We start from the raw sequence: 24,782 nt of genomic DNA, 5'->3' as shown, positions 1-24,782 counted from the left end.
GTCTTTAAGCCCGTTACATTAACGGGTGCTAGAATAGATATGTCTGTCTGTCTGTGTTTCTTTCTCTCTCTCTCTCCTTGGCCGCTGTCTGTATCCTTCTGTCTCCCCCCCTGAGCAAAGCTGTCTGCCCCCAGGACACACCTCCCCCCCAAAGCAGGCCCCTTTCCCTCTCCCTAACTGTCTCTCCATGGCCCTCTTCTACCTCCCCCTAAAGCAGCCCCCTTTCCCTCTCCCTATCTCTCCATGGCCCCTTCTGTCTCCCCCCCAGCACACCCCTCCCCCCAAAGCAGCCCCCTTTCTCCCTGGCTCCCGGTATTGATTCCCTTCTTACCCTCCCAACATCCAGGCGTCTTCTGGCCTGCTCCTCTTCACCAAAGCAGCCTGCGATCGTGGTGGCCGGCTTTAGCGAACCTCGCAGACTGCTCTTCAACTCGGTAGCACGTTCCCTCTGACGCGATCCCGTGCGTCAGAAGGAGCATGCTACTGAAGCTGGAGAGTGGCCTGCGAGGTTCTTTAAAGCCGTCCACGATCGCAGGCTGCTTTGAAGTGGAGGATCAGCGGCGGCAGCGGCGAGTGAGGGCAGGAGGTGACACGGCGACTCCTTCTTCTGCACAGAGGTGGAGAGCGGCTTGCGAGGTTCGCTACTGCGGCTGGCGAACCTCAGCAGGCCGCTTTGAAGAGGAGCGGGAGGGAGGAGTCGCTGGTGTCTTCTGCACAGTCACGCGCAGGCGCCGTGAGGACTGGCACAGAAGCACACCTCACGGCACCACCGCTCACGAATTTTCAAGAACGCATGCGCCTCTAGCATTTTATTATTATTGATGTCAAAGTACACTAAAATCATCCACATAAGGTAAAATCATCCACATAAAAATAAAGTAATCCACATAAAAACCTTAAAGGACCTAGTCCACTAGGGGCACAGGACCCAACATGGTCTGCGTTTCGACAAAAAGTCTTCTTCAGGGGTCCTTGAGGGTCCTATAATGGTGAATAAGTGGAGAATCTAATATGTGGTGAGCAGTGAGAAAGAATGCAAGCAGCGTCTTTCTCACTGCTCACCACATTAGATTCTCCACTTATTCACCATTATAGAATTCCACCAAAAGTTATAATTTAATCTCTTCCAGTCTTTCCAATTATATGTGATTTGTTGAATGACAACCCCTGTCATTATTAGTAATAATTTATTGTTATTCGCAGAAATCTGACTTTTTGCTCTCATATCCATACCAAATATCACAGTATCATAGGATAATGCCACTGGGTTCTCTAATAAATTATTAATTTGGTCCCAAATTGATTTCCAAAAATTCATAATATATGGGCAATGAAATAATAAATGATCTAAAGTTCCTGCTTCTAAATGACAATGCCAGCATCTATTAGACAAAGAATTATCTAATTTTTGCAACCTAACAGGGGTCCATAACGCTCTATGTAACAGAAAAAACCAAGTTTGTCTCATAGATGCAGACACCGTACATTTCATCCTCCAAGACCAAATTTGTGGCCATTGAGATGCAGTAATTTCATGCTTAATCTACAGGGTTGGGAACCACTGATTTATACCACTGGGCGGCCTGGTGACCCAAGAAGTCTGTCTGAAAACAAAGAAACTCCATACTATAATGATTATTAAGGTTTTTCCAATCAGGGAACCCCGCCTGAATGGCATGCTTCAATTGCACAATTCAAATCAAATGGCAACAAGTCTCACTCATAAATGATAATCCAACCAGAAAGACTTGAAATATATCTTGCGGCTTGCACATCAAAAAGTAATTAAACTTGATATACTCTTATCTAAGTCATAGAGCTCTCAGACACCGGCACTGTCTAATCAATAATGATTGTTCCAACAGTCTTAGCAGGTTGAAAGTATCTTTCATCGAGCTCTATGCTATGTGTGCAAAAGTTTTTTAGAAGAAAGTGCAACAGTGTGTAAACTTTACTTTTAAAGTGCCTGTGCTTGTAAACTTATCTTTTAAAGTGCCTGTGCCCTACGGGACCCATTTCACCGTAAATCCGGCTTCATCAGGGGTCTGATATTAGGCATATAATCTATAAAACACAAGAACAAAAAACACAGTTTTAGCTTATGATATTAAAACGCCAAAGATGTATAAATCTAAAAAACTGAGGTTACTTACTGAGCATCTATATTCGCGTCGGCTTTAAGCAACAAAATGGCGCTGGCAATGCTAGAACGCCGCGCATGCGCTTTTAAAAGGCCTTTATTAATTATTCATATACTTTTAAAGAGCCTGACGCGCAATAGTATTAAAAATCAAGAATAAAAATAAACACATTAACTGTATAAAACTTGAGTTAACACCATTAGAAAAATGAACCCCATTCTACTGTAGTATTTAATCCACTCGGTTTTAGAGTTCCTAGTTTAAAGATCCAACGTGATTCTCTTTGCAGAAGACGTCTTTGTCTATCCCCTACCCGAACATTAGGAATTTCTTTGTCTATGCAGAAACACTTCAACTCTTCAAATTTATGTTTCATTTGTACACAATGATCTACCAAGGGAGCATTCAACCTTTCAGGATTACGTAAAATTATTTCCCTTATGTTTATCAGTTTATGAGGTAGGGAGGGGGGTATTTTATTATTACATATATCATACAATAATGGAGTATATGGTTGGGAGGGATGGGCGAGGGGTAGGGATAAGAATCTATGTAATATACCAATGATTGTTTATAAGTGATGTATTTATTGTTACTGTGAATGAAAATATTTAACACTTAATGTAATTTTTGAAAATGAATAAAGAATTATAAAAAAAAAAATATTCACCATTATAGGATTCTCAAGGACCCCTGAAGAAGACTTTTTGTCGAAACGCGGACCATGTTGGGTCCTGTGCCCCTAGTGGTCATTTTCAGTGGCACTTAACCAGTTATCTTCATTGAAAATGACCAGATAGCTGCCAATCCCAGCAAATTAATTCACTTTGAATATTGGCTGGACGGATTTTTACACAATCGTTGAGAGAAGTATATTGTATTACCGTTATGTTGTATTTAGAAGCACAAGAGGCCTTCAAGTTCTGAGCAGTCAAACTTCCATTTAATGAAGGACCTGACATGGTCCGTGTTTTTTAGCATATCCACCTGTTGTCAGGGGCCATTCAATGTAATCCATACAAAGAACGACGGAATAACAAGGTATAGCAAGAGTAAAGTTACTGTTAAGACGCAGGTGCAACTTCACTCTTGCTATACCTTGGATACTGATAGTTGAGAGAGTCAATATTTGGTGTTATCTGTTTGGCTATCTTTCCATTGTTCTTTGTATGAATTGCGTTGAATGAGCCTAACGCAGGTGGATACGCCAAAACACGGACCATGCTGGGTCCTTCAATAAATGGAAGTTTGACTGCTCAGAACTTGAAGGCCTCTTGTTCTTCTTTTTTGTACTTCTTGGTTTTGTTCTTTGACTCCCTCTCTATTTTGACTCCAGTATTTAGATAATGCCATTAAACGTTTGGGTATGGCCCTAGTAAGCGGAAATTCTCTCAGTATGAGTTACTCCTACCCCGATAAGACCTGCTGATTATTCAGCTAATATTCTTTAAGTTGCTATGTATCTTTTAATGCTTGAAGTACTTGTATGTAAACTACTTTGAGTGTGGTTGTAAAACCTACAAAAAGGCTGTATACAAGTCCCAATCCCTTTCCCTTTCTGTACTGTACACTAACATCCCTTACATGTGCTCGCTGAGTTCTCTGTAGCAGCTCCACCGTTTGCTCACTGTTTTTATATGGCATGTGACTGCCAGGAAACCCCCCCCCCCCAACACGTTGAGCGACAGCACTGTAGATGTTGCTTTATGGTAGGTGCTGTACTAATTTCCAGCACCACCTTATGAGAACAGAATAATATCAGCCTGTGGTTTCCACAGTCAGATGGGAATAGGTAGAGCTGCTATTTTTCTGGGTCATTGCTTTTTTGCCAAAACACATCTTCCTGCCTTGTTAGTCCACTTGAATACACTGAAATAAAGGTTAAAAAAAAGGCAAAATAATACGAGGCACTACTTTTTTTGTTACAGTAATTTAATATTTTTCTTGACTAGCTTTTGAAAAGTTAACTGACCTTTCACCAGGTCAGATAGAATGAATAGGTGAGACTGAAAGATGAAATTTCCTGAAAATGTAACAGTCATAGAATACATTCCACTAGCACCGGGCGGGGAAAAAGGGAGAGGAGAAAAGTGTATTAGAGCGACAAGAAAGTGAGAGAGAGGTAAAAGAGTTCTCTTCTTCCAACTTAAACTAACTAAGCTGCTACTAATTCACTGCGATTTTACACGCTACTCTGCTTGTTTCAAGCCATTTTCAGGTTCTATGCTCAAAGACACGGTGACGGGACAAAAGCACGTGAGACAATTGAGCGCCGATAATACCGAGCAGAAATCGCGTGCAGGACATCAGTGCGCCGGACTTAAACTTAATTTTGAAATGCTCTAAGGGTGTGTGTGTGTGTGTGAAACCCCCACACTTAAGTTAGTACTGTTGCCGCTGCCGTTGGGGTGTGTGTGAGGGAGGCCACATTACAGAGGAAATTGACATTTTTCTCTAAAAAAAGGGAAAAATGCCTCTTCCCTCTATAATGGGGGTTCCCCCCCAACATCCCCACCCAACGGCAGCGCAAACAATATTAACTTAACTGCGGGAGTTCCCTCTCCAAACCCCCCTCTCAGAGCATTTTAAAATTAAGTTTAAGTCCAGCACACTGATGTTCTGCTCAATTGTCTGCTCAGTATTGTCGGCGCTCAATTGTCCTGCGCGTTTTTGACTATGAACCCAAAGATACATATATTGTTTTGCTTATATTTTAATCTCTACCCTACATCATTCGGACCCCTGAGGAAGGCGGTGTCGCCGAAACACGGACCATGTAGGGTCCGTCGGGACAATCATATGTGTATTACTAATTCAGACTTTTATTTGTATTTTTATTATGAAGAGCAAATACATCCACATCCACAGTTTGTTGTTTTTATCTTTGGATTGTTTTTACTGTGGAACATTGGGTCTTCCTTTTTGTTTTGTTGTGTTGCTAATTCATTTATGTGAATTGTAAAGTATCTGATCATTTGAATTTAAGGGGTCCCTTTTACCCAAGTGTATTATTTAGTTACCCCCTCATTCTATAACCTTAACACCTAAATGTAAAAACATCATTTGTGTGCTAAGATTATAGAATACTAGCACTTAAATGCCTAAATGTTACATTCGTGTGTATAAAGGGTCATGGTCTTTCTGTAGAACACAGGGACAAATTTGTCCCCATCCCCACAGGATCTGGCTCCAGCTCTATCTTGTCCCTTCAAGTTCTGTCCTTACCCCATTCCAGTTGGGTTGGATTTCGGGAACCTTTGATGATCGAGTTGGATGAGGCCTGTTGGAGTATAAGTACAGAGTGAAGATTGTTTGGAACTGTTCTGGATTCCCGTTAACAAGATGTCACAGGGAGAGCCCTGTGATGAGTAAAGAAACCCTGCAGTGCTCTGAAACTGAAGCTAAAACAAGGGATAAGGAGCAAATGTCATCTGGCAAGGAAATGAAACACCCTTGTTTAATAAACCCCAAAAGAGGGCAGCACTGCAGTGACCCGTTTATCCTTGCCTGATAATAGCCTAGGAACAACCAGTGGAAGGAAACCACAAGTCCCAGCAGGCACTAGACAGATGAAAGACAAACTCAGGACTGAAGTAGTTCCTGCAGGTAGCCCAGTTGTAATCAGGGCTAATCGGCAGGGAAACTACCAGAGTTCAGCAGAAAGAGCTAGAATCTCAGCTGGTCCTAGAGGTAATCAGCCCAAAGGCAGTGAAAAGGGTGTGGCCTCTAGGCAATGGAGGCAGCCACAAACCCACAGATTTCCTAAATCCTTTGAGAGAAGCAGGCCTGTGCAGCAATGGATTCAGAGGACATAAATCAGTACTCCACAGGAAAATCAGGTAGGAGACCTCAGGAGTGAGGCTTCCAATAGCTCTTTTGAAGATTATGCTAATGAAGTTAAAATGCCAGAAGAACTGTTTATGAATGATATAGAAATGGAACCTGATGACTTAAGAGTTGTGCATGATATGGAAACATAAGGGAACCTGTGAAGATAAGAGTATTGTGCCTAAAGAAGTGGTGCTGCCTCAATTCTATTGGACTGAAAAGTGAAAAGTTAATGTTGCTGAGCTAATTAATCATTGCTGATCAAAGCAGTGCAAGCAGGTTGCAAAGTTTTTGATTTGATATTGGAAATGCCATTTTGTTGGTTGGGAAGCTGGCAGAACACAGCCTGTGGAAGTTTTGTGATACCAACTAGTTGGGATTAATTGGGCAGGGGATCTGAAATACCCATATCTAATTAGGGTAGAAGAATCCCATGCTCAGGGTGAAAGTTACAGATTCACTTTGGGAATTGCTTCAGATTCAGAAGCAAAATGTTGAATTCTGCCAGATTGTTGAAAACCTTAAAAAAGAACAGGCACGGTTGAGCCAACAGGTTGATTGGTCACCAAGAAGTGTTGTTTTTTTTTTTCCTTTGTGGTTTTTGACCTTTTTTTTGCAAGTTAAGTTTTTTTGAGGGGTTTTGTGGATTACCACCTCATGAAGCATTGCAGTGGAATATAAAGTGGTAAATAAAATAATTCACACTAAAAACAGTTTATTTGCATTAACATTTATTTCATTTGCATACCCCGTTGCTCTCCATACCTCACCTTATCGCTCAGCTGAGGTTTGGGTGACCTAGGTCAGAGCACCGGCCTGATCCAGTCTGGGCCTTACCCAGTCACAAAGATAAGTCCCTTTACTTGTTCACATGGATGGCTTTGTTTTCATGTTGAGACTCGGCTAAGAAGAATGCATGTGGAGTTTTTGATGCGAATGTGAAACAGCTTTGCAATTCTGTATGTCTGGAGCTTTCATAGTGTGTTTTGAGGCTTTTTTTTTTTTTTTTTCTCCATTGTATTTTTGAGTAAACACCGATTGCTGAATTAAATGATGCCTTAAAAGTGACTGCCGATCGTGTGTCACGATCGTGCAGTAGTGCCATTTATAAAATTGCGCCTCTGGCAAAGATAGGTGCCAGAAATGTAGGCTATGGTTTTCAAGGCCTACATTTACGGCACCTAACTTTGACGTGAATTACACCTCCAGAGGCTCCTACCAGAGCCTAATGCTACTTCCGGCCTTAGCCACAGCTCTAGTGGTGTTGAGTGTCAGTAGGTGCCTCCAGGGGTATGATTCTAGCGCTGTTTATTTAGGCGCTGGTAGGCGCTTTGAAATTTTAAGTGCCATTTGAAATGGTGTTTCCCTCTTAACTTGGCACCAGTATGGCCTATCGGTTCCTAAGTTAAGGCTCCATTTATAGAATTCCCCCCTGAATCTCTAATGAGCTGCCTTTCATTTGACACCGTTATAGCAATGCTTATATAACTTTTTTTTGTAATTGTTTATTGAATACCACTGAAAGAGTTCTACAGAAATTGCAAAGTGTTAGAAAATCTATAGCTACAGCCAGAGGCGTTGGAACGGGGCTGGTGTTAAATCTTCCCACAAAGGCTACAGGAGCCTTGGCCTCCACAAAAATTGGTGGTTGACAGTTGGTGTCCACCCTCCCACCCATTTCCCGATGTTGTACTTCAGGGCAGCCACTGCGCAGCGTCAACAAGCAAGCCTGCCCTGGATCCCTTTATTCTACTTCCGGGGGCAGGCCTACTCATTGACTCTGCATTGTGGCTGCTCCGAAAAATTTAAAGTACAACGCCAAGAGGAGGTAGAAGGTGGAGTCGGGAGCTGGTGACGGGCCATGCCGCCCCGCAGGATTCTGCTAGGGATAGGGCGGAGCTCCTGGGCCCCCAAACCAAACAGTGTTCTGCTGCCCTGGGCTACAGCATTAATCTCTATACAGTTATTATACCAAAAAATGTTTTATAATGGGTTAGATTCTATATATAGTGCCTATAAAATCAGCGCTGAAAAAAACTTGAGTGCTCTTCCGTAAATGGTGCTTAAAGTTAGTTGTGGATTATAGAATAACACTTATGCCTGGAAACCATGTCTATATTTAGGCGCATCCATTTGTATCAAATGAAATGTGGTACAAATCCCTGTGCTTAAATTACGCACAGATCCCCCCTTATTTTATAATTACACGTGTAAGTCCAAGGAATGCCTCCAATGCACTCACGACCCTCCCATTTCTGCACTCCCACCTTTTTTTTTTTTTTTAACTTGTGTGTAAAATTTAGGCGTAGATTCCATGTCTATGTTTACACATGTAACTTTTAATTAAAAATAATTGTCACCAATAATTGCTCATTAATATTTAGCACTTTGTATAGAATTCAGGAGACTATGGGCTCCTTTTACTAAGGTACACTAGCGTTTTTAGCGCGCGCTAACCACGGGCTAAACAAAATACTAACGCAAGCTCTATGGAGGCGTTAGCTTTTAGTGCGTGCGGTATTGTAGCGTGCGCTAAAACCGCTAGTGCACCTTAGTGAAAGAAGCCCTATGTGTAGGTAAAGGACACTGTGGAAACTTTAGCATTTAGTGAGTGCTTTTAGCAGTCCCAAATTAATTGAATTCATATTCATTGACACCCACCGTAGCATGGCTTTTAGCGCCAGCCATGGAAGTAACGGCTCCAATGCTCATAGAATTTTTAGCGTTGTAAACCGACCAGATACATGTTGATTAATTATAAATAAATTGGGGTTGAATATTTATTGGAAGAGTATAATTGTATAGATAGTATAATATAAAATATCATATTATTGTTTATAACAAGGATAAGAAGGGGCGGAAAAATTGTTTAAGATAATAATTGTGATGATAATAATGTATTTTCATATAGTTTTTTGATTCTTTCAATTGTATACATTATAAAAATATGAAATGTCAAAGATTTAAAAAAAAAAAAAATTATAAATAAACTTGGCAACTTGGAAAAACTACAATCTTCAACAAACAAAATGTAATAGTACGATGAACTTATCTGCTTCAGGGTGGTGAGGCTATATCTGGGGCAGAGTCTCCACATGGTCTCCATGTCTCTGAGCACATATCTCTTACACATCAAGATACTGTATAGTGTGAAGCATTGTTGAATTTTGTTTGGAGTGTTGTTTTGTAAGGGATTGTAGCATTTTATGCTCATATTTTTGACAGAATACTGCATGCACAGATCTGTGTGTAAGTCCCAATTAATATCAATAATTGATTAACTACCTTGCGCACAGATGTGAGATCCATACTCAAATTTGGGTGACCTCATAGAATCTGTGGACTAGTGTCATTTAAAACAATCATAATTGATCCATGCTGGCTCTAAAATTCATAAACCATATAATTTCTGAATTATTCTTATAGTACTTTCTTCTAGAACGCCACATTTTTTTGTGAAACTTTTCAGCTGCTCTTATACTTCAGAATTTAAACTGACACAATGAAAGCATTTACACTACATGTTCTACACCAGTGGTCTCAAACTTGCAGCCCGGGGGCCACATGTGGCCCGCTAGGTACTATTTTGAGGCCCTCAGTATGTTTATCATAATCACAAAAGTTAAATAAAAGTTTCTGGATCATATGTCTCTTTAGCTATAAATTACAATATTATTATTATTAGGACTTAGCCAAAAGGATAGATTTATAAACTATAAAGAGTTTTACCTCATGCAAAATTGTCATTTCTTTAATAAGACATTAACTATTTTTTCTGAGGCCCTCCAAGTACCTCCAAATCCAAAATGTGGCCCTGCAAAGGGTTTGAGTTTGAGACCACTGATCTACACACTAAGCCTAGAGCATGCGGCCAGTCTAGCCTCTTGATTGATGAGCCTTATTCTAAAATAAAATATGAAGCTATTTTTAAAAACTGCAAACCACCAGTGAAAGTAGTGTTAACATTAGTACTGTGAAATCGACTAAAATTTACAAATAAACCTTTTAACTCAATTCTCATAATCCTGCTCAATTTCTGTAGCTTTATTACGGACAAGCAAGCAGCTTTCTGGATGTGAAGTGCACCGAAGTACCTCTGCTAATAGGCTACTGTCTGGTTTCAATGAGTCTAAACGTAAGATGTGATGTGCTTTGGAAACTTGACATGACTCATTGTGTAATGGCTGAGCTTCAGCCCACACAAAACTTTCCATCCCAGCACAGTAAATCATTCATTTGTAAAGAGAAAATATGACAATTTTCTAATTTGATCTGTTTTATATCTTGGTGAATAAGATTATTTTATGTATGGAAAAAAGGCCTCGCAGACTTATTCAAATCAAACACTTGCCTTGCTACTTAAAAAAAACACAAAACCTGTTTTGGGAAATGTCTGTTAGCAAGTGGCCCATTCACACTCTAGCAAATTACAAACATGTGCTGTTCTTGCCTATAAAATGTAGCATCTCACATGTTTAGGCATGTTTTACCATATATAGGCAGAATTCTATAAAAGTGTATATTAGTTAAAAGCTTGCTCATAATTTTCACTTGGTGGACTCTCAGGCCGACTCAAGGGATAGGGATTCCCTGAGCCAACTTGATTTGGCTGAGCTCCCCCCATCACATTACTTCCAGCGTCCCCTCCCTCTGCACAGGTTTGGCATCTTTCCTTCCCTTGGTTCAGCATCTCTTCCCCCCCCCCACCAGTCCAGTCTCTCTTCCCCCTCCCCCGGGTTTGGAACTACTCCCTCACCTCTCTCACTGCCCCATGGTCCTGTAAAGTTTATATAGGACACCAGCAGCAGCATGATAGGTTGCCTTCAGCCAGCCCCTTGGCCTTCCCGCTGCTGCATCCCACCCACAGGAAATTACATCAGAATAGGCAAGATGCAGCAGAAGGAAGACCCAGGAGCAGGCCAAAGGAGGGGGGGAAGCTTAACCAGCAGACCACAGATCAAAGGCTGGGTATTTTGGAACCCTTAATCCTCGGTGTCCTGGGCCAGAGCCTCAACTGATCCAATGGTTATGCTGGTCCTCTGGACGCCGATGGATCTTCAAGGCAAAAAGTATGCAATACTTTCATTTTTGAAATTTTCTCAGGAAAACCACAATTGTGCATTGATACCTTTTATCTTGGGCATAGAGGTGTTATGGGTTAAAGTATGTGCAGAACACAACCAGAAGAGTGACCTCCATGAGTCGGTAACAGGCAAACAGTGGAGATGTCCAAAACCACAGTGGTACTTGATAGTTTCAACACTCTGCTTTATTTATGCGATGACTCGACATACACATGTTTTGGCCTAAACGGCCTGCCTCAGGAGTCTTGTTGAAATCACAATGAATATTGTAGAAGTAAAATGTACCACAAATTGGATCATCAACATAAAAAGGCACTCTTCAAAGTCTATACACACAATCTTTCCCTATATACACTAGGGAATACTATATTCACCCTATAAATACATTCCTCTATGTATATAATACACCTAATACTAGTACCATATACTATGCTCATTGTAAATCCTACTTATTTACTCAAATAGTACCTGTATTGTATACTTTGTTCATACTCGATTTGCACATCTCCTGATTAGTCTCATCCATCATTTCCATAGCGTTATAAAAAGTTTTTTGATAGAACCTTGGCCTATCAAGCAGGTAAAGGTCAAGTCTGGTTAGATGATATGATTCGACAGACTGCATCTTATTGCACTTTTAAAATATTAGTTACACTTACAACTTATTTGTTTAAAAAATTTGTTACCTGATTGATGATTATATCATAGTATTCTTACTATAGTTTTATAAAACGGTATATTGTACTGTGCTTCATATGTGTTCTGTTTCATCACTGAATTGTTCAGTCCTCTTACTTTGTGAACCACCTAGAACTATTTGGGTGTTGGTGGTATAGAAAAATAAAAGTTGTTATTATTATTATTTACTTTGATTTATCCTTTCGTGTTCCTAAAGGGAGTAGCATCTTTCTAATCATTGTAAACCGCATAGAACTTCACGGTCCTGCGGTATATAAACTGTTATTATTATTATTATTATTATTAGCCAGCTAATTCCTCTGTTGCAACTCCCACTGTAAATGGAAGCTTATTTTATTACAAATTTTGCAAATTTACAGCAAAATAAGGAAAATACATTAGTATACCAAGGACAGGGCAGTGGGTGCAACTGGCCCTGGGTGGTAAGGGGTGCATTGAGCATTCATGTAGTGGTGGTCTAAATGCATGTGTAGGTCAGTTCTGCCAGTCTCCTGCCCCCTCTGATATCAACTTCCTATTCTGGAGCAGGGGTCCAACAGAGCCAACAGCTGTGCACATGTTGACTTTGGGTCTGTGACTTTTGAATGCCTGGGGGGCTTTGCTCCACTCTGGGTGACAACCAAGCTAGGTTTGCCATTGAATCCAGGCAATACCCAACTCAAGAAAACCAAAATCTTTGGAGCCCACATTACAAAGAAGGGAAAGACATGATCCCAATTAAATCAGATCAAAACCTATCTAAACAAGACATACCACCTCCCAAAGAAATAAGTCTGTAATTGAAATCAAACAAAAGTAAGGAACAGTCTGACTCAGAATTATGTATACTCCTGCTTAGTAAAAAGAAACGGATGCTTTTTAAATTTTTTTTTCTTAAATGTTCTGCTGAATGCATAGTGAAGTTTAGGGGCATGTACATTATTATTTGATGTATTTCATTTGGACAGGTTCTTTGAAGGATGCAACAACAAGCTATTAGAATGTCCAGGTTTACTAAGGTTCAAATTCAGGATTCTCTGGCCTGGAGACTGTAGAACCATACCTGAGCCAGAACTTAATCACAACCTTGATCCAGCCCCTAGAGCCTTTGAGTGGATGTAGAGAAAGAACTTCCCTGTCCATTGGATCAGCAAGGGGTATGCTCACCATATGTATGGAAGTCGACCCAGTACAACTTCCTGGTCTAACAAATCATCTGATGGGTCTGGCCTGTTATCCAGTTTTACTTTTTTCATTGTTGCGCTCTGTTTTCTTACCGATTGACCATCGGTTCCTGGTTCCTGATATTTTACCTGCTTGACATATGTTTGCTGTAATTGCCTGTCTCCTGCTTTTGCTTGTTTGTATCATCCAGCCCTGAGCCTAACCTCCCCACCTTTCTCTGGCCCAGCCCCTGACTGTTTAGACAGCTCACATTCAGGTCAGAATGGAGCCAGCCACAGGGACTCTGAGCAACCTTGCTAAGGCCTTACAATCTATGGTAGGGCCAACTTCAGGATCTTTGGAACAGGATGGACAGTCTTTAACAACCTGATTCAGACCAAGAACAATGGGCTACCCCAACCACAGAAATGTTTACTCCCTTGTCAAAGAGGTTTGATGGTACCAGGAGAAAACGACATGGTTACATATTCCATTGGCCATCCCTTAACTGCTTGTTTTTTAACAGCAGATAAGTGCTAGAATTGTTACTAATTATAGCACTAACGCATAGTTTTTTATGAGCACATACCATATATGAACATTTTAGCCAAGATTCTATAAATGGCGCCTGAAGTAAGGTGCATAGACTGGCACATATAGCTGATCTAGGCATCTAACTTAATTTTCTTAATTGGTTCAATCAGCATTGTTAATTGGTGTAGATGCCTACCTCAAAGAAGCTACCACCTAATTAATTTTATTTTTAATGGCACTTTCAAGGCCCTACCAGTAAGTAGGTATGGTTAGGGGCGGATTCTGGGCAGATTTGGGGAACTGTTTGAATTAGGTGCTGGTAGGGCCTAACTTAGGTGCACTCATTTAAGCCAAGAAAATCCTGGCTTAAATGGCAGTGTGCTTAAGGATTCAACACCTACTGGCACCTAAGTTTGCTCAGGTGCCACTAGGTGTGATTCTATAAATGACATGGGGCGGATTCTGGGCGGATTTGGGGAACTATTTGACTTAGGTGCTGGTAGGACCTAACTTAGGTGCACTCATTTAGGCTAATTAAATCCTGGCCTAAATGACAGTGTGCCTAAGGATTCAACGCCTACTAGCACCTAAGACTGCTTAGGTGCCGCTAGATGCGATTCTATAAATGACACCAAGCGGATGATTGACAATCGTACTCAATGGTACCTAGGAATTAGGTGCCATTTATGGAATCAGGTCCTTTGAACTGAACTCTAGTAGTTGGACACTTTACACTTCCCCCTCCCTATTCACGGTTTCACATATTTGCAATTTTTTTTTGGGGGGGAGGGGGGAACCCATAGTTTCAGATGTTCCCGCCTTCTTCCAGCCTTTCTCCCGGCATCCCAGCCTTACCTGGTGGTCTAGTGGGCTTTTGGGGCAGGAGCGATCTTCCTACACTCCTGCCCCGTGTAGATCGCCAATAGGAAATGGCTGCCATGAGCTCCCGTCGTAGTCTCGAGAGACTATGGGAACTCACGGAAGCCATTTCCTATTGGTGATCTGCACGGGGCAGGAGCGTAGGAAGATTGCTTCTGCCCTGAAAGCCTGCTAGACCACCAGGTAAGGCCGGGGGGAAGGCGGGAGGGAGGCGAGGGTGGGTCAGAGCCGGACGAGAATTTATTCGCGTTTTTTCTCTGTTCACGATCTGGCTCTGCCCCTATCCCCTGCGAATACCGAGGGAGAAGTGTAACATGTTGCACCATTTAGACTGGAGATGGATAATGTAATTCAAATTAATGCTGCTCTGAGGTGGTGTGAGCTCTATAACAGTTTGGATCATTGAACAATTCTGAAGGTCTCCTTTTCATTCTGAATTCTAAGTTTCAAATTGTTGAGTCATTTGTTCATTTATTGTAATCCAGAACTGTAGTTCTGTTATTATATTAAAGGGAATTTTTGTTGTTGTATATTTGATTATGCAGCACAGCAAAGAAAAATGGGGAGACCCAATAATCCACAGTGAAAACAATCCACCAATGAAAACAAAAAACTGTGGATACAGATGATCTGGAGATAATTTATTAAACACTGACATATAAAAACATGAAAATTCAATTAAAAAAGTACAATGATAAAAAATACAATTATAAAAAAAAAAAGATTAGAAAAAACTTACCAAATTGTCACCTCCAGCAGGACTAGTGTTATAAAAGACACCAAACTTCAAACTTAAAAAGCCTTATATGCTGATCATATATCCAAAATTTTAATAAACGTGAATTTAAATTTTTTTTGAAAAGAGTGACGATTCAATAAATCAGCATTAAAAATTTACTAGAGAGCACGGTTTTTAGTGATAGCCACAGCGGTAACAGCTCTGACACTCATAAGAATTCTATGAACTTTGAAGCACTAAAAACACTAGCGCAGTTTTGTAGAAGGGGGTAAATGTTAAAAGCATAAATGAACTTAATGTAAAAACATATTTTACAATGAGTTGGCAAACCAAGGATTGACTCAGGGCAAGCGCTTCAGCCAGCTGAACTAGTGCAATTGTGGATTATGCTGTTCAAACTGGCAATAGAGAAGGCTAACGGGAAATAAATATTTGTCTTCAATATTGGAACCAGAATGGGTTACAGTATCACTTCTGATCAGTAGAGGGCAGTAGTAGAATAAAGACATGTAAATAAAGGCTCTAGGAAAAATGCATATAATAATAGCTAACCTGGAGTTCAGAACTCCTTATTATTCACTGATTTATTTATTTTAAAATTTCTTTCCCACTTAACAACGAAACGGGTTACAATAAAATATACATAATTTTTCAACAATATAAACAAAACAGAAAAACACATCATATCCCCTTTCTCAACATCAAAGACTTACGCTGAGTTTTACTAAACAGTGCTAGCGGTTTTTAGCGTGGGCTGGTGAAGTAAATGCTCTGCTCATAGGAATTCTATGAGAGTCAAAGCATCCACTCGCTGGCCCTGCAGTAGAAACCTCTGCTACATTTAGTAAAAGGAGCCCTTAGAATTTAACTAGCATATAGATGAGTTTTTAGCCACAAATAGATGAGTTTTTAGCAATCACCTAAAAAGTACAGCATCTTTACAAAATCTTAAGCTACTTGGCAATGTGTTCCATAATCTTGAGCCTTCAATAGAACAAGTAGCTTGGGTTGTTGATACGTGGAGGGGCATTTTCAATAGGACGTCTATTTGAGTTTGGACATTTTGGGAAAGACATCCAGAAATGCAGTAGAAAAAAAACGTTCTTTTTCAAAACTGTAAGACGTCTTTCTTTTTTGTTTGAAAATGTGTTATCTAGACATTTAGGGGTTCATAATAATAAAAAAAAACAAACGTCTAAAAAGTGTCCTAAATGGCTACTTGGACAATCAAAAAGCCTGATCATCCAAGTACCCATAATCAAAGCTGGTTTTAGACGTATCTAAAACCAGCTTAGGCCTTTCCCCTGCCACTAAACGCACAGGGAGAAAAGAGGTGTGTTTAGAGGAGGGGAAAGGGCGGGAGGTGGGCCGACCTACACCTAGGCGTGCAGCAGGTATAACCAAAACTTTAGGCAGGTTGCCTAGTCGGCACTTATACATTTTGACTTAGACAAAGTCAAAACAGGTCTAAGTGCCGAAAAAGGGGCTGCTGAGCTGATCGTGGCTGCTGTGATCAGCTCAGCGGCCCCAGCAACCTGCCTACCCCCTACAGCAATGATCGCGGCAGGAGAGATGCCTCATCTCCCCTACCGCGATGCCATCACTCCTCTACCTGAACTGCTGTGACCCGCGGCAGGAGAGATGCCCTATCTCTCCTGCCGCGGGTCACAGCACTTCAGATAGAGGAGTGATGGCATCGCGGTAGGGGAGATAAGGCATCTCTCCTGCGGTGATACATCACCCCCCCCCACACACAACATTGGGGCAAAAAGGGAGCCCAAGCCCTCTTGCCCCGCAGCACCCCGACATTCCCCGATGACATCGGGGCAAGAGGGAGCCCAAGCCCTCCTGCCCCGGGCACCCGCGGAACCCCCTGATTACGTCAGGCCAGGAGGGAGCCCAAGCCCTCCTGGCCTCTTACCCCCCACCCCCCACTACAATACGGGCAGGAGGGATCCCAGGCCCTCCTGCCCTTGACACAACCCCCCCCATGACCGCCCCCTGAACCCACAATCAGCCCCCCCACCGACCCGTGACCCCCATGACCTCCCACCCCCAATCCCACCCCCATACCTGTAAAATGTTGGCCAGACAGACGGGTGCCAAACCCGCCCGTCCAGCAGGCCAGCCGGCTGTAGAATGGGTCCGGATTGGCCCAGACGTCTGAAACCCCACCTAAGGCGCCTGGGCCAACCAGATTAGGCCCGGGAGTCTTAGGCCCCTCCTGTGGACGGGGCCTTAGGCACGTGGGCTGGGTTGGGCCGAGGCTGGAGCTCTAACCACTATGCCACACTAATTGGAAAATGCAGGAATGTCCACTCTCCACCCCTGACATGCCCCCTCAAAAAACTCTGAAAAAAAATATTAATGTGCACTGTATTAGATGTACATTAGCAAAAGGGCCCCTTAGAGATTTCTCAAATTGGCTGTCAAACCTAATTTGAAAAGGTTTGTACATGTCTCTTCAAATGTCTAGTGAGGCTTCAAATGTCTTTGTGCTTTTATACACTGATATTTGGGGTGGACATGTAAGGTATTTCTCAGTTGCTTCCTTTAGTTTAAGTTTTTCAAGTTTATTAGGTTTCTTGATTAATCGCTTAATCAAACTTCTAAGCGATATACATTTTAAAATTTACATTTGTTAGGTGTCAATACAATAAATAAAAATAGTTAAAGGACAAAATTACACTCAATTAACATATTCATAACATTAGGTAAGGAGGAATGAAATACAATTCTTTAAAGTAAAGAGAGGACATTAAGGGAAAATACAAGAGGATAACAAATAAAAAATATAATAAAATAGAGTAAGGTAGTAAGATAATAAAATTAGTTTGCAAAGGCATCTTTGAAAAGAAATGTTTTTAAGTTACTTTTAAATTTTCCAAATTCCTTCTCTTCCCTTAAATATATAGGGAGAGCATTCCAAGTCTGCGGTGCAGTACATGAAAAAATAAATTGTCGTCTAGTATTTATAATTTTCAATGAAGGAATAGACAATAAGTTTTGTTCATTAGATCTTAAAATTCTCTTTGCAGAATATGGAATTAATAACCTAAATAAGAAAGCAGGGGTCATATTATAAAGGGTTTTGAAGGTAATTATACAAAGTTTATACGTTATTCTGTGAATAACTGGATGCCAGTGTGCATTTTTAAGAAGAGGTGTTACAATATGTCAGTCTTTTTTCTGTAAAAGAAATTAATGACATTGTGAAAGAGAGTGTGAACCCACCTAAATCCCACTGTATAGGTAATTATATTCAGGGGGTAATTAATATGTTGGAATTAGCTCACTACTTCACAGTTCATACATGACAAGATGAAGCATTATATAAAAAGGAAGTTTAAATTATGATACATTTAAATGGCAACTAAAAGTTTTATTATGTATTTTTATACAGGCTAATTATATAAATAAGTATAATGAAGGGATATAGGGTTATAGTATTCTTTATTGTTGAGTCAATCAAAAGATAGACTTGGAAATTATTTGTACATGTACACTTCCCCCTCCATATTCGCGGTAGTTACGGGCAGAGCCGGCCCGCGAATATTAAAAAACTGTGAATAATATTTGGGCCGGTTCTACCCCTAACCCCTGCTTCCCCTGGCTATTTTAAGCCCTGAAAGATGTCAATCAGTGGCGCGGCAGAGAGGGTTCACCAGCAGAGAGGCCGAGGCAGCCTGTTTGGAGTGCTGCCGGCCCGTTACTGATTTGGGGGAGGTGCCGGTGTGTGGGGCTCGCTCACGGGCAGCGGTTCGTATGGGAGGGAAGGATGGCTGCACGGTGGCGGGGGGGAGGGGGAAGCACTGCCGGCGAATGCAGACTAGGGCTTATTTTTGGGGTAGGGCTTATATTAAGACCTACCCCAAAAATCATGCTAGGGCTTATTTTCGGGGTAGGTCTTATTTTCAGGTAAACACGGTAGTAGAGAACACATCTTTGCAGTGATAGACCATATATGGTTTTATGTTTTTAGTATGAAAGTAGTGTAGTTTCCTATTTTAACAGTGTTCCTTTTTCCTTTTTTGTTTTATTTGATATATTTTATTGTAAACCGGGTTCAAACTCTGGGCTGCTCCTTGTGACCCTGGGCAAGCCACTTAATCCTTCACTGCCTTAAGTACATTAGATAGATTCTGGGCCCACCAAGACAGATAGGGAAAATGCTTGAAGTGCCTGTATGTAAACTGCTTTGAGTGTGGTTGTAAAACTACAAAAAGGTGGTATACAAGTCCCAATCCCTTTCCCTACTGCAGGGGTAGGCAATTCCGGTCCTCGAGAGCCGGAGCCAGATCAGGTTTTCAGGATATCCACAATAAATATACACAAGAGAGATTTGCATCTCAAGGAGGCAGTGCATGTAAATCCATCGCATACATATTCATTGTGGATATCCTGAAAACCTGACCTGGCTCCGGCTCTCGAGGACTGGAATTGCCTACCCCTTCCCTAGGGCATGCTAACTGGTTAGCATATAATAAAGCAGGTGACCTTCCTGCCTACAAAATGAGTGGTAAGTGCTCACAAGGTAATTTAAAAAAAAAAAAAAGGCTAATGCAACATTAGCTCATGGCCATTAATGAAAAAATAGGCACAAAGTAGAAAAGACATTTTTAAGGCTGTGGTAAAAATGTCAATAGACCCGTGTAAGGGCACCCTAAGGCCACTTTTATTTTAAAGTTTATTAAAATTTGATAATGCTTTTATGATAAATTCAAAGCAATGCACATTAAAATTAATCACATAGAGACATACATTGGACTAACTATAGACGTCATACATGAAAAAGTGGGGATAAGGCTGGGACTACAATTTGAAAAGAAAAGAACAATTAAGGGGAAAAAAACATTGAGGGAAGGGAGGACCCTGTTAGCTAGATATGCTTATTCTTCAAGATCACAGCATTAATGGCGGAGCAAAAGAAATCAGCAGATTTATGCTAAGCTAATTCCCGAAAGCATCAATGAAAAGGAAGCTTTTCAGAGAACTTTTAAATCGTTCTAGTATTGATTCTTTTCGAAGATGAATAGATAAATGATTCTATTGCTGGGGTGCTTTACCCTTAAAGCCTCTTGTTTCAACAAGTTTGTCAAAATTCAAAATTCTGAAGCTGATTTTGTTTGATTTGTATTTGTGTTTCTGAAACTGTGAAGCCGATTTTTGGAAAATCCACCTTGAGTTTTCCAGATTTCCTTCATATGCTTTGCCCAAATACATTCGGGGAATACTGGATGGATTTCCCCAACAGATCAGACTTGCACGAAGAAAAAAAATCCATCTGGGTTGAGTTTGACAGCGAATTGCTTGCACATCTCTGGTTACAAGCATAATATGTTCCTAACGCAATAAAATTCTGTGGTGGTAATGAGGGATCCCATAAAGCTCTATTGAAATGTATTGAATTGAATTTATCTTTTTGCAGGATAGAAGAATAAATGACTCTTATAGTTCAATCTTTTTGATTAATTCTAAGATAAGAAACAACAAACAATATAAATCATACAAACAAGCCTAGGATTACCAGATGTATGGATTTATCTGGACATGTCCTCTTTTTAGTGGGCATCCCTCCAGCCATTGGGTGTGTGTGGTGGTGGTGGGTGTGTGTGTGTGTGTGTGTGGGGGGGGGGGGGGTCAGGAGTGTAGGGAGTTGAAGGGATTGATGGGATAGCAGCAGGAGGGAATGGGCATCCCTCCTGCCAGCTGACGTGTGTGGGGTGTGTCTTCATGTTTCCATGCTGTGGCTGCTCAGCTGATCATGGCAAGGAAATTTCTTTCATCATCCAAAAAATAGGCTGATGTTTGAGCTAGAAAAACATATACATACAAGGAAATTAAATAAAAGATTATTATTAGGATCTCAAGTGTTCGCTGTAATCTTGCCAATTTGAACAAGTCACGGCATATAACTGGCTTGCGAACTATCACTGGTCCTTTAATCTCCTATTTTAACATTTCCTTTTTTTCTTTTCAATGTATTTTGCTATACTAGTGCTTCAATAGTAACATTATTTTGTTAACATTATGGTACTTAGTCGGGTATAGATGTTTAGCCCGGCCAGTTGGAAACAATGACGACGGAAGATCTCCGTTTCGCTAACTTTCAAAATGGTAAAGCTTCTTCAGGCACAGTGTGATTTATAAGCACTAGATAAGAACATAAAACATAAAAATCATTTATGTATCTATCTACTATTTAGAGAAGATAGCAATTTTACTAACTCATACAGTTAATGAAGGCTCAGGGAACAGTCTGTGGCTATATAACCTTGTTACAGTCTACTTAATTACTATTTTAATAATTAACAATATTATATTATTTAAAATCACTACTATTTTTGTACATTTTCTAAAACTTATCTTTTTTACTTTAACTCAAACATCAGCCTTGGATGATTTAAGTGTGTTCCATAAGTGTGAAAAAGGGAAATTTCTTTGCCACCATCAGCTTAGTTGCCACGTCTATTTGAAATGTGGGTAAACATTTTGATGGCCTATATGTCAAGGCACCTATTGCAGCCCTAGGGAGACGCCTAGGGTCACATAAGTTCTCCCAAGGCCACTTCTGGGTGAAACCACTCCTATGCCCAGTCTTGGGTAAGCTTAAGCGTCCCTAGGCACCTCCCTGCACCTGCCGCAGATGTCTATAGTGTAGGTGGCCTATATCTGTTTTGTTTTTATTAAGAAAATCTGCATCCCGATTGGCTAGTTAGACAGCAGTAAGATGCCTAGTGCCTACCACTGCCTTCAATTAGGATGCCATTTATAGATTTTGCCCCCTAGGGCTCTCCCAGGGCTTTAGGTATCTGACCAATCGAAATATTAGGCCACTCCCAGTGCATCCCAGGGTGTCAGGGGAGTGTCAGGGATAGAGTCGGGGAATGTCAGGGTGGAGTCGGGGTTCAGGGGATGATGGGGTCAGTGGCAAGAGGGAGTGGATATCCCTCCTGCCTTGGACTATGTCGGGATGATTTGCCATTGTGGCAGGAGGAATTGGGTACTTCTTCTGCCACAAACAGTTTGGTGGGGGGAGCTTCAGGGGTTCTGGCAGGAGGGAGTAGGCATCCTTCCTGCCAGCCTACTTCATGGGGGTAACAGGTTCCCTGCTGCGGCCGCTAAACTGATCGTAATAGGGAGATTCCTTTGCCGTGATCAGCTTAGTGGCACTGTGATTCTCTAACCAGCGCCTGTGACATGGATGCTGTTTAGCAAATTGGGGTGCTTATAAGGGGTTAGGTGTCTGTCCATCAGGACAGATGTGATTCTATATAGGACGCCCGTTTGCGATTCTCAAATGCTACTTAGGCGGCGGCTGAGACTGGGCATTCTATACAGAATCAGGCCTTTAATGTCTATGTACCAGCTATGTATGTGCGGCAAGAATGTCCATTTTATTTTTCTAAATGTCCAAAATATGGACGTGGAAAAGCAGGCATATAAATCCCCATTTCACAGTACATGAACATCTATTTTGTGAAATAGCAACATAGACATTCATATTGGCCCAAACTTGTCATCCATCCCCCCAACAAGATTTCCTGATCCCCTCAAAAGGGATTAAATGTCATGGGGGATTGGAAGAGTGAACAGGTATCCCTGGTGGGGAGATGAGAAGGGATTCAGGAACTCTTGGTGGGGGTTGTCTGAGGGAGGCTCAGGAACTGTTGGTAGAGGCTGGAGGTAGGAGGTGACTTTGGCATGCTGGGGTGGTTGAGAGGGGGGACATTAGTATGGGGGGTACATGGGGGCTCTAGAAAGAGAGTGTGGTACATGCAGAGCAAATTCTGGGCATGCTCCCTATATCTACAACACAGGTTTTGCACTTACAGTAACCTATATTATGTTTTTCAGCTAACACAGAATAAGATCAAACAGTTACTAATCTTTCCAAAAAGCACCTTCTGGATGTCCAGATAGCTGGTCTAAATCATCTATATCTATTTTTTTGGACATGGTTCTTTCTTCCCTTTCTGCAACGGGGAATGAACATCTATTTTTTTTGCCTACTGAAGTCTACCCCAAAACACCCAGACCTCAACCCCTCTCCGGGTTTTGTCAATAAAGATAGTTATACCCAATTTTAGAGAATTAAATCAGAATTTGGTTACTCATGCAACATGGATGGACATCTAAGCACTAGTTTAAAATATGAATAGTGACCGGTTGTGACCCTTTTCATTTTAACAATAAACATATATTAAAAAAAGAAAAGAAAAAAGAATAGTACTTCTACCAATATACATTTCTTTGTACATGGGACTCAACACCATATTCCATTACATTTTATAATTTAACTAGTCATTAAGCCCGTTACATTAACGGGTGCTAGAATACTGTTCACCCTCTATGTTGCCCCTTCCATTCACTGCCCTCTCTTCTCTTTCCATCCAGTGTGCGCCCCCTCTCTCTCTGTCCCATATGGCCTCTCTCCATCTCCTCTTTCCTTTTCCTTTGGTCTGGCATACCTTCCTCCTTCCCTCCATGCCCTGCCATCTGTTCTTCCCTCCAAGCCACTCTCCCCTGTGCTCACTTTCCTCCTTCAACTACTTCATCGGGCAACAGCAGCATTCACAATTCATTGCTGTTGCTGGCTTCAGGTATTCCTCTCTGGCGGGTCCTGTGTTCATGAAGTAGGCAGGACCCGCCAGAGAGGAAGGGCTGAAGCCGCAACAGCAGCGAATTGTAAACGCTGCTGCTGCCTGAAGCACCCGAGGCAGACGGTTCTCTCCCCTCCCAGCCCAACCCCCGCTGACTTTGCGACCCTCCCGGCGAGATGACTTTAATAGCAAACCTCCCTCCAGCGTTGGCAGTCGCAGCACGCTAAACAGGCTGGTTCGCGGCTTTCTTTTGCTGTTGAGTCTATCTGTCGCGTCAATGATGACATCATTAGTGATGAGGCAGAGGGACTCAACTGCAGGAGAAAGTCGCGAAGCAGCCTGTTTAATGTGCTGCGACTGCCAACGCTGGAGGGAGGTTTGTGTAGAAGTGATATGTGTCTATGTGTCTTCTATGTGTCTCTTCTCCTGCAGTACCTTTGCAGCACTTTGCTGCGGCGCATCCTCCCATCCTGAGTCTGTTTCTCCCGCTTTGTGTAGCCGCCGCATACGCACTCTGGCCACGGACCTACGGATCAGGGATTACAGATCACGCAGGTCTGAGTACGCATGCGCGGCTAGCGTTTTATTATATAGGATTTGTATAAGTTTTATGTTGTAAATTGCTCGATGTTTTCATAGGAGTGATTTATAAATCAAACACAAATAAATAAATAAATCAACAAACAAAAATAAACCACATAGGGCTCCTTTTTCTAAGCCGCGTTAGGGCTTTAACGTGCGGAATAGTGCACGCTAAATTGCCGCCCATGCTAGACCTTAATGCCAGCATTGAGCTGGAGTTAGTTCTAGCTGCTTAGCGCGGGTATAGTGCACGCTAAAATGCTGTGTGCGCTAAAAACGCTAACGCGGCTTAGTAAAAGGAGCCCATAATTAATACTTTTCCCAAGTCAGTTTTCAAAAGGAAATTTTTTTTTCCTTTAAAATATGATGTAAAGTCAGCATGTAAAAAATACCTGCAGACTTTATGCATAAACATGCCTAGTTTGAAAATGGCTCCAATCATACTAGGGTTGGCAACCTTTTTTGGCCATCGAATCATTTTCCTCTATTACATGGGTCATTTGAGCAAAGAGTAGGGTAAGATCAGGTATTGTAAGCAGGGAACAAAATA

At 41.5% G+C, this 24,782-nt stretch overlaps 1 protein-coding gene across 1 annotated transcript in view; it reads left to right on the top strand.

Annotated features, from left to right (window-relative positions):
* The first annotated feature begins 5,888 nt into the window (after window positions 1-5,888).
* TNFSF11 (TNF superfamily member 11) overlaps window positions 5,889-24,782 on the top strand; it is a 260,427-nt gene continuing 241,533 nt past the window's right edge. The window contains exon 1 of the mRNA XM_033947655.1: window positions 5,889-5,980. The gene's annotated coding sequence lies outside the window, so the exon portion shown is untranslated. The remainder of the gene's footprint in view (window positions 5,981-24,782) is intronic.

Source organism: Geotrypetes seraphini, chromosome 6, assembly GCF_902459505.1.
Source record: "Geotrypetes seraphini chromosome 6, aGeoSer1.1, whole genome shotgun sequence".
In the NCBI taxonomy this organism is placed as follows: domain Eukaryota; kingdom Metazoa; phylum Chordata; class Amphibia; order Gymnophiona; family Dermophiidae; genus Geotrypetes; species Geotrypetes seraphini.
The sequence above is the reverse complement of the archived record's forward strand: the minus strand, read 5'-3'. Positions and strand labels throughout refer to the sequence as shown.